Source organism: Diadema antillarum, unplaced genomic scaffold, assembly GCF_040938485.1.
Source record: "Diadema antillarum isolate AM-2024a unplaced genomic scaffold, OU_Dant_1.0 seq00001844_RagTag, whole genome shotgun sequence".
In the NCBI taxonomy this organism is placed as follows: domain Eukaryota; kingdom Metazoa; phylum Echinodermata; class Echinoidea; order Diadematoida; family Diadematidae; genus Diadema; species Diadema antillarum.
In genome coordinates this window covers 163,451-172,061 of record NW_027272516.1, presented here as the reverse complement: position 1 = coordinate 172,061, position 8,611 = coordinate 163,451, and positions in this window count along the sequence as shown.

Genomic DNA, 8,611 nt, shown 5'->3' with positions numbered 1-8,611 from the left:
TACACATGTGAAAAAAATGGGTAGACCCATCTGGGTGAGATATGTAAATACCCATATGGGTCTCATATGGGTATAAAATGGGCAAAGCTACCTGGGTAAAATATGCAATGCCCACATGCATACCATATGGGAATCTACTGGGTGAACCCATCTGGGTAATAAATGTAAATATCCATATGGGCTTCATATGGGAATGAGCTGGGCATACCCATCTGGGTAAAATAAGTGAATGCCCATGTGGGTTTCGTGTGGGAAATAAATGGGCAAACCTATCTGGGTGAGATATGTAAATATCTACATGGGTTTCATATGGGAATAAGCTGGGCAAACCCATCTGGGTAAAATAAGTAAATGTCCATATGGGTTACACATGTGAACAAAATGGGTAAACCCATCTGGGTGAGATGTATGTAAATGCCCATATGGGTTTCATATGGGTATAAATTGGGCAAAGCTATCTGGGTAAAATATGCAAAGCCCATATGCATACCATATGGGAATCTACTGGGTGAACCAATCTGGGTAATAAATGAAAATATTCATATGGGCTTCATATGGGAATGAGCTGGGCATACCCATCTGGGTAAAATAAGTGAATGCCCATGTGGGTTTCGTGTGGGAATAAAATGGGCAAACCCATCTGGGCGAGATATGTAAATATCTATATGGGTTTCATATGGGAATAGGCTGGGGAAACCCATCTGGGTAAAACAAGTAAATATCTATATGGGTTACACATGTGAAATAAATGGGCAAACCCATCTGGGTGAGATATGTAAATATTTATATGGGTTTCATATGGGAATGAGCTGGGCAAACCCATCTGGGTAAAATAAGTAAATGACCATACGGGTTTCACATGGGAAATGAATGGGGAAAACCGTCTGGGCAGTACATGTAAATGCCCATTTTTTTATGGACTCCATATGGGAAGTAAATGGGTTAACCCACCTGTGTAATACATGTAGCCTATATGCCCATATGGGCTCCACATGGGCATGGAATGAGCAAACCCATATGGATGAGATATACAAATGCCCATATGCATACCATATGGGATACAACTGGGCAAACCGATCTGTGTGAGATCTGTCAATTTACATATGGGTTTCATATGGATATGAAGTGGGTAAACCCATCTGGGTAAGAGCTGAACATATCTTTTTTGGTAACATATGGGAAAGAACTGGGCAAACCCATCTGGGTGACAGATGAACCTATCTATGTGGGTACCATATGGGAATAAAGCGAGCAAACCCATCTGGGTAAGAGCTGACCATATCTTTTTGGGAACCTTATGAAAAAAAAAAACTAGGCAAACCCATCTGAGTACTAGATGAACATATCTATACCATATTAGAGCGAACTGGTCAACCCATCTGGGCAAGAGATGATCAAAATTATGTGGGTACCATTATGAGCATAAATTTGGCAAACCCATCTGGGTAGGAGATAAACATATCTATTCGGGTATACCATATGAACTGAGCACAAATCTGGGTAGGAGATAAACATATCTATGTGGTACCATGTTGGAATGAACTGGGCAAACTCTTGAGTAAGAGCTGAACATATCTTTTTGGCTACCATTTGGGAAAGAATTGGGCAAACCCATCTGGGTAATAGATGAACATATCTATGTGGGTATCATATTATTTGAATGAACTGGGCAACCAATCTGGGTAAGAGATGAACATATCTATGTGGGTGCCATACGGGAATGAACTTGGTAAACCCATCTGGGTTAGAGATGGACATATCTATTTGGGTACCTTACGGGAATGAACTGGGCAAACCCATTTGGGCAGGAGATCAACATATTTATGTGGGTAAAATATTGGAATAAACTGGGCAAATCCATTTGGGTAGGAGATGATGTGGGTACCATACTGGAATGAACTGGGCAAACCCATCTGGGGAATAGATGAGCATATCTATTTGGATATCATAGGGGAATGACCTGGGCAAACCCATCTGGGGAATAGATGTAAATGCTTATATGGGTTTCATATGGGGTCAACCTGGGTAGAACCATCTGGGTAAGATATGCAAATGCCCATATGGGATTTACATGGGAATGAACTTGGTAAACCCACCTGCTCATCATAACACCCCTACCTGAAAATGGAACTGACCCAGAATTTGAAAAGAGGGTCCGGTTCATGCCCGTTATGCAGTGCAGTATATAGCATTGGCATTAGGACTGATTGATCTCCTTCAGTACAGTCAGAGCTTGGTGATCATCTGTCTTCGCCTCATTTTAGGTAAGTAAATAAACTTATTTTTGTCAGCATGTTGTATTTAAGGTACCTAAGATGTTGATTGCAAGTTATTGAAAAAGCTAATCCCAAGTCGGCAAGCTATAAAGGCAATAACAAATATGTAAGTTGGGATGGTATGTGAGCATGTTGCCTCCATGGATCATCCATAGAATATTATTATACATGGTGATATGTGTATTCAAAGGTTGTAGGCCTGCTATGTTATATGATTTTGTTTAATTCTAAATATTGCTTTTTAGATTTGATTTGGGGTTTAATCTCATACTCTATGTATAGAAATTAATTCTGTTTAGCATTATTTCATTTTCATTTCAATACTTCATATCATTGAGTTTCATTTAAACAAAATGGAGTAACAGTATTTGAGAAAACATTTACGCATACAGAATTTTACAAATAATTGCAATAAGGGAAAACACTAGCTGTGAGATGTATTGAAACAAAGGGAGCTGATGAAAGCACTCGATCAGTGATTGTAATTGCAGTTCACTCATAGTTTAAAGTGTGCATTGTGATGATATCAAATCAGAAATTACGTTTTTACATATTATAATGGAAACATTAACTATAGGATAACTAGACTCGCTATTTTCGGGTTCACCACGAAAGCCCAAGTGGAGAATTAAGTTTATGCGCAGTACTGTGTAATGGTTCGGTATGAACACGTCCCACACAGTATTGGTAGTATACAGCTTTTTAGTATTCAATCCTGAACCATCTAAACACACCCACACCGTACGGTACTTAGTATGAGGAGCTTGCAAGGTCATTCAACCTCCCCAACTCCACAGCATCTCTGCAGAAGGCTGTGGTCAGTTGTTTGGGTTATAAAGTCACAAAGGTCACATTCCATCAGGGAGACTCACCTCCCTGATTCCATAAGAAAACACCAATTCTCAAACTAGAGATTGTAATTTGTCATCACTGACAAATTAAGGTGATCCGATTTTTTTTTAATCAATGATTCGAGTCCTGATCGTAATAGGCATGACAAAATTCACCGAAGGGTAAGTGAGAGGTAGTGCTCGATAAAGAAAAGCATGTCGATTTTCACATTAAAAAAAAATCCCTCCCATAGAGAAAACACGTCATAACGAAAATACAGAAAGAAGTACATATGACCTTTGACCTCACTTTGCACACCCAAGATGGCGTCTGAGCAAAAAGTGGTTATTTTGTGAAATGATCCTTGTTACATGGTCTTTGTGTGTGCAAAATATGGGAAAGATAGGACATGTATTCACCAAGATACAGGATGAAACATTTATGACCTTTGACCCTAATTTACATACCCAAGATGGTGTCTGATCAAGTAGTTGTTATTTTATGAAATAATGTACGTGACATGAACTAAACATGTGCAAAATATGGGATTGATAGCCATTGTTGTTGTTCATCTATTGCACAGAAAGTAGTAGAAAGAAAGAAAAATAAAGAAAAAAATATGTTATTTTATAGAAATTTGAAGGAGAAGCATAAAAAAATCAGAAAAAGATAAAGTTAGGAAGGGAGATTAAGACTAACTAAAGAAAAAGAAGAAAAAAAGTGTTTAAAAAAATGAAAAAAAAATATTGGCAGGGGTGAGCTTCGAACCAGGGACCTTAGGATTACGAGTCGGATGCGCTATGCAATGACCTATTTCATGCTCCATAGGCCCTGTGTATTAAGCAAAATGACGCTGCATCGAAGCCACGTGCCATTTTCAACCAAGTTTTTCGACGTGATGCCGACGTCGTATGAAAAAATGGAGGGCACACTTACGATAGCCCAAAGTCTCAGCTACAACATACTAAAATCTGGGAAAAATTCACCGAAGCATAAGTGAGCTAGTGCTCGAAAAAGAGAGTCATGTCAATTTTCACTGCCAGAAAAACTGCTCTCCCATAGAGATAACACGTAAACTGGTCAAATTCTACAAGGATACATTCAATCCATTTTTACGAGGCGATGACGTCATCCAATTAAAATGTTGTTTTTACATTAATGAAAGAACATTTCATAAGCTACAACATACTGAAATATGGGAGAAAATTGGCAGAGGATAAGTGAGATACGCTCGAGTAAACTTGTAATTTGATGACGTCATTTTGAAAATTTACTTTTTTTACTTTATTAAGAAATTTGATATCTTTTAATCATTTTGTCAGCATTGCCTACCCATGAAATGACATGTACAACTCATCAGCTTTCAATATATGTAAAGAAAATGGGGGGTCACCGTCCATCCTGACGAGTAAAATCGGATTTAAAATTGGCAGTTTTTTGGCATAGTTGCACTGTATATCGCCATTGACGCGCGCGCGGATTTTCAACTTTGACGGGACTGCATGACGTCATATTGAGTCGGATCGACTTGAAACTTGGTAGAAATATTCCTTGACTTTTCAGACATCCGATCCGTGTAAAAAAACCGGAAATTTCTATTGCATATGAGCTGTGTGTGCGCATATGTGCGCGCGCGTACGCGTCCGTCCAATTTTTTCAATTTTTCAAAGTGACGTCACGGGCAACTGATCACAATGATTTTACTAAATTCGTCGTCTTTGGGACACAATACATATATGATATAAGTATGACATTGATAGGCATTGCACTTTCTGAGCTAACCTCTGCACAACTTTTGAGGAGAAATAAAGAAGAAAAACAAAGAATCCGTACAGATACAGAAGGTGATCCGAGAGGATACTCGGATCACCTAATGAGTGGACAACATATGCATATTACCTAAACCTTGGCTCTATTAATGTACGTCCTGACAACTGGAAAGCACAAGTATTTTTGCAGTTACCATAACCAAATACTAAGCGTGTGAGAAAGAGTCTTAGCTTCTGAAATATTGCAATTAGTTTTACTGTGACATGCATAAAATGTATTTAGGAGGAGATCTGATCGAGTGAGTGAAGCCTAACTGCGATTTTCATGCTCCTGTACACTATTGTATTATCAGAGATGTATATATACAACGTGTTGGGGGTTTAAAGGCTATCTAGTGTATTGTTATGTCTCAAATTCCTTCTAAGAAATAAGTCATGTATAGGTTTATAAATCATACCAGATTATGAGAAGCCTACGTTTCACAGTATAGTAATCAGTATAGCAGTGGCATTTGGAAATAATTATATGAAAAGAAGTATACATATAGGCCTACTGATATTTGTGTCATCATAGCTCTAGTTGGCATTTTTTTTTATCTACTGTAAATATGTTTTAATAGTTTATGTTGTTTAAGTTGTATTACTCCTTCTCAAAAGAGGTAATTGATAGCATAATATTCCCTCTTATGATAGAAGTACAATTGTAAGATAGTTTGGGGGTTTAAAGGCTATCTAGTGTATTGTTATGTCTCAAATTCCTTCTAAGAAATAAGTCTTATAGGTTTATAAATCATACCAGATTATGAGCTTAAATAGATTTAATTTATAAGCCCTACTGGTAGTCAATATCGAGTAAATAGGAATCAATTGTAGGTTTAACTTCATATCGTTTGTCCAAAATATTTATTGACCACTCGCAATCTTTTTTTTTTATGTGTACACATATTCCTTTCTCCGTGTCTGCCTTTCTGTTCACTTAATCAAATTATACTCAAAATTTACTCAAATTATAGCTTCTCCTAAATCTGAATTGTCATTTACTGTTTAATGGATAATCAAAACTTGTCCTTTGATCTTCCTGGGTTTGTTTTACAATCAAATGAATTAAAAGATTCATTCAAAAAAAAAATCTTCGTAATGAGATGAGGTGTAAGTTGATATCTTTCTACTCACCCTCAAGCAGTAACTTATTTTGCAATGTTCTAAGTCGTTTATCCTAATTCGTAATTGTTGCAATTTCCTTTGCTCTGGATGTATAACAACTATATTTATCCCTTGACTGATTTTGTTTTCTTGTTTCAAAAATCAAATGAAGATTGAAATACATTGCATTTGCAAAAGATTCTCTAGTGTATAATTCGATATTATTTCCATTATATGAAAATGAAAACCAATGGTAATACATGTACACCGAAAATATTTCTGTCCCTCTCTTCCTCTTTCTCTCTCTTTCCCTTTGAAGCTTATTAATTTTGATAGTTTTAAACTACGTATATGACCCTCTAGTTATGAAGAAAGTTGAACAAATCATGTAAGAGTAGGCTAACAATTGTATACTGATTTTTTTAAACCCATGTAACTATGCATTCCTTTATACAGTCGTGTATTCAAATACTGTACAATGTAATGTTGCATGCCTGTATCTCTCAATAATTGAATCTAGCAATATTTCTGATGAATAACATGTGTAACACATTTTATATGAAGATTGTAATTCCATGAATATATTTCTCCCTCTGTCATTGCAGATCTGGTGAAGAGAAAAGATGGACAAACACAGCAAGACTTCACGCAGCATACATTTTAAGGTCTACACAATAAGAAATCAGAACAGTGGAATAAAATAGCTGGATGGACAAAAACAAAGGCGGTTTGCAGCACAGGTTCAGGGAGAATTAGATGGCAACCCCTAAATTTCAAAAGTGCATAAATTTTGACAGAATTGTGCAATTTTCTTCAAACCTTACTGAACTGTTCTTTTCATATTGCTGCATTCACTCAATCAACGTTTAGTTTGGGTATTCCCCTTACAGAAGCTGTTAAAAAGATCTCACCATTTCTAGCTTTTACGCTTGTTTATCAAGTAATATTATATGAATGCCTATATTCGGCTGAGGGACACAGGACAACAGATTTCAATTAGAACAATGCACAAATATATCCACTTTGAGAATAAGATACTTGATCTATTGAGTACATACATTCAAGAGTGAATTGAGGGGAACAATACTTCTCTATGTGTAGGTCATTGGTGGTGGTGGATGTACAGTGTATATACAGTATGTTTGCATGGTATTTAGGTAGCTTTCGAAGATGTGCCACCTTACTAGGGCTGTTCATCGAAGATATAAACAAACATTCTACACGCTAAGTGGACTGCTCATAACAGAGGTTTGATGTCAGTTTTCCATCAACTCAGTGTGCCAGTGTCTCCTGCCATTGCTGCTGGGCAAGCTGTGGTTAATCATAATGAGGTAGGCCTATTCACAATATGGTAAACTCACCGTTGGCAAAAATATTAGCCACGTTACCCAGATGGGACCCACGGTGTACCTATATGTGCTATCTTGGAGCCCCCATGGGTCCCATGTAAATCTTGGGTGCAAATTCCTAGGGGCCCCATATATGCATACCCATGTGGGACCCATGCTAAAACCCCATCTGAAGCCCATATGGGAAACCCACATAGTGCCCACATATTTACCACATACATTACCAAGATGGGTCCCATTGGGAACCAATATGGGTCATTTTGGATTGCCCATATGGGTCCCATGTAAATCTAGGGTGCAAAATCCTAGGGGGCCCGTATGGGCATACCCATGTGGGACCCATGATGAAACCCCACACAAAGCCCATATGGGATAACCCACACAGTGCCCACATATTTACCACATACGTTGCCCAGATGGGTCCCACAAGGAACCCATATGTGTCATTTGGGATCGCCCATATGGGTCCCATGTAAATCTTGGGTGCAAAATCCTAGGGGCCCCATATGGGCATACCCATGTGGGACCCATGATGAAACCCCACACAAAGCCCATATGGGATAACCCACACAGTGCCCACATATTTACCACATACGTTGCCCAGATGGGTCCCACAAGGAACCCATATGTGTCATTTGGGATTGCCCATATGGGTCCCATGTAAATCTTGGGTGCAAAATCCTAGGGGCCCCATATGGGCATACCCATGTGGGCCCCATGATGATTTCCCAGCTAAAGCCCATATGGGAAAACCCTCATAGTGCCCACATATTTACCACATACATTACCCACATGGGCCCCATCTTGAACTCATATGGGCCATCTGGGATAGCCCATATGGGTCCCATGTAAATCTTGGGTGCAAAATCCTAGGGGTCCCATATGGGCATACCCATGTGGGACCCATATTCAAACCCATATTGGGCCCATATGCAACCCATATGGGCATGTTACCTGGGTCTGTGTCAGTGAGAATGATAACAATGAATGAAAAACAAGAATTTTTTTCTGTACGATTTACAGGGTTGTTGTGAAAATACCAGTAGGCCTACATGTCATGCAATCACACAAGGTCTCCATCGTACGGAATTTTAGAGGGATGATTTTACTGATGATGAATCAACCCTCTGCACCTTCCGCCTCCCCCATCCCTTCGACTATTTTTGTTTTGTTTGTTGAGGAGAAAGGTGACTTTGCACCTGATTTTGTTGTCTTAACACTATTTTTTTTTTCAATTTCCTTT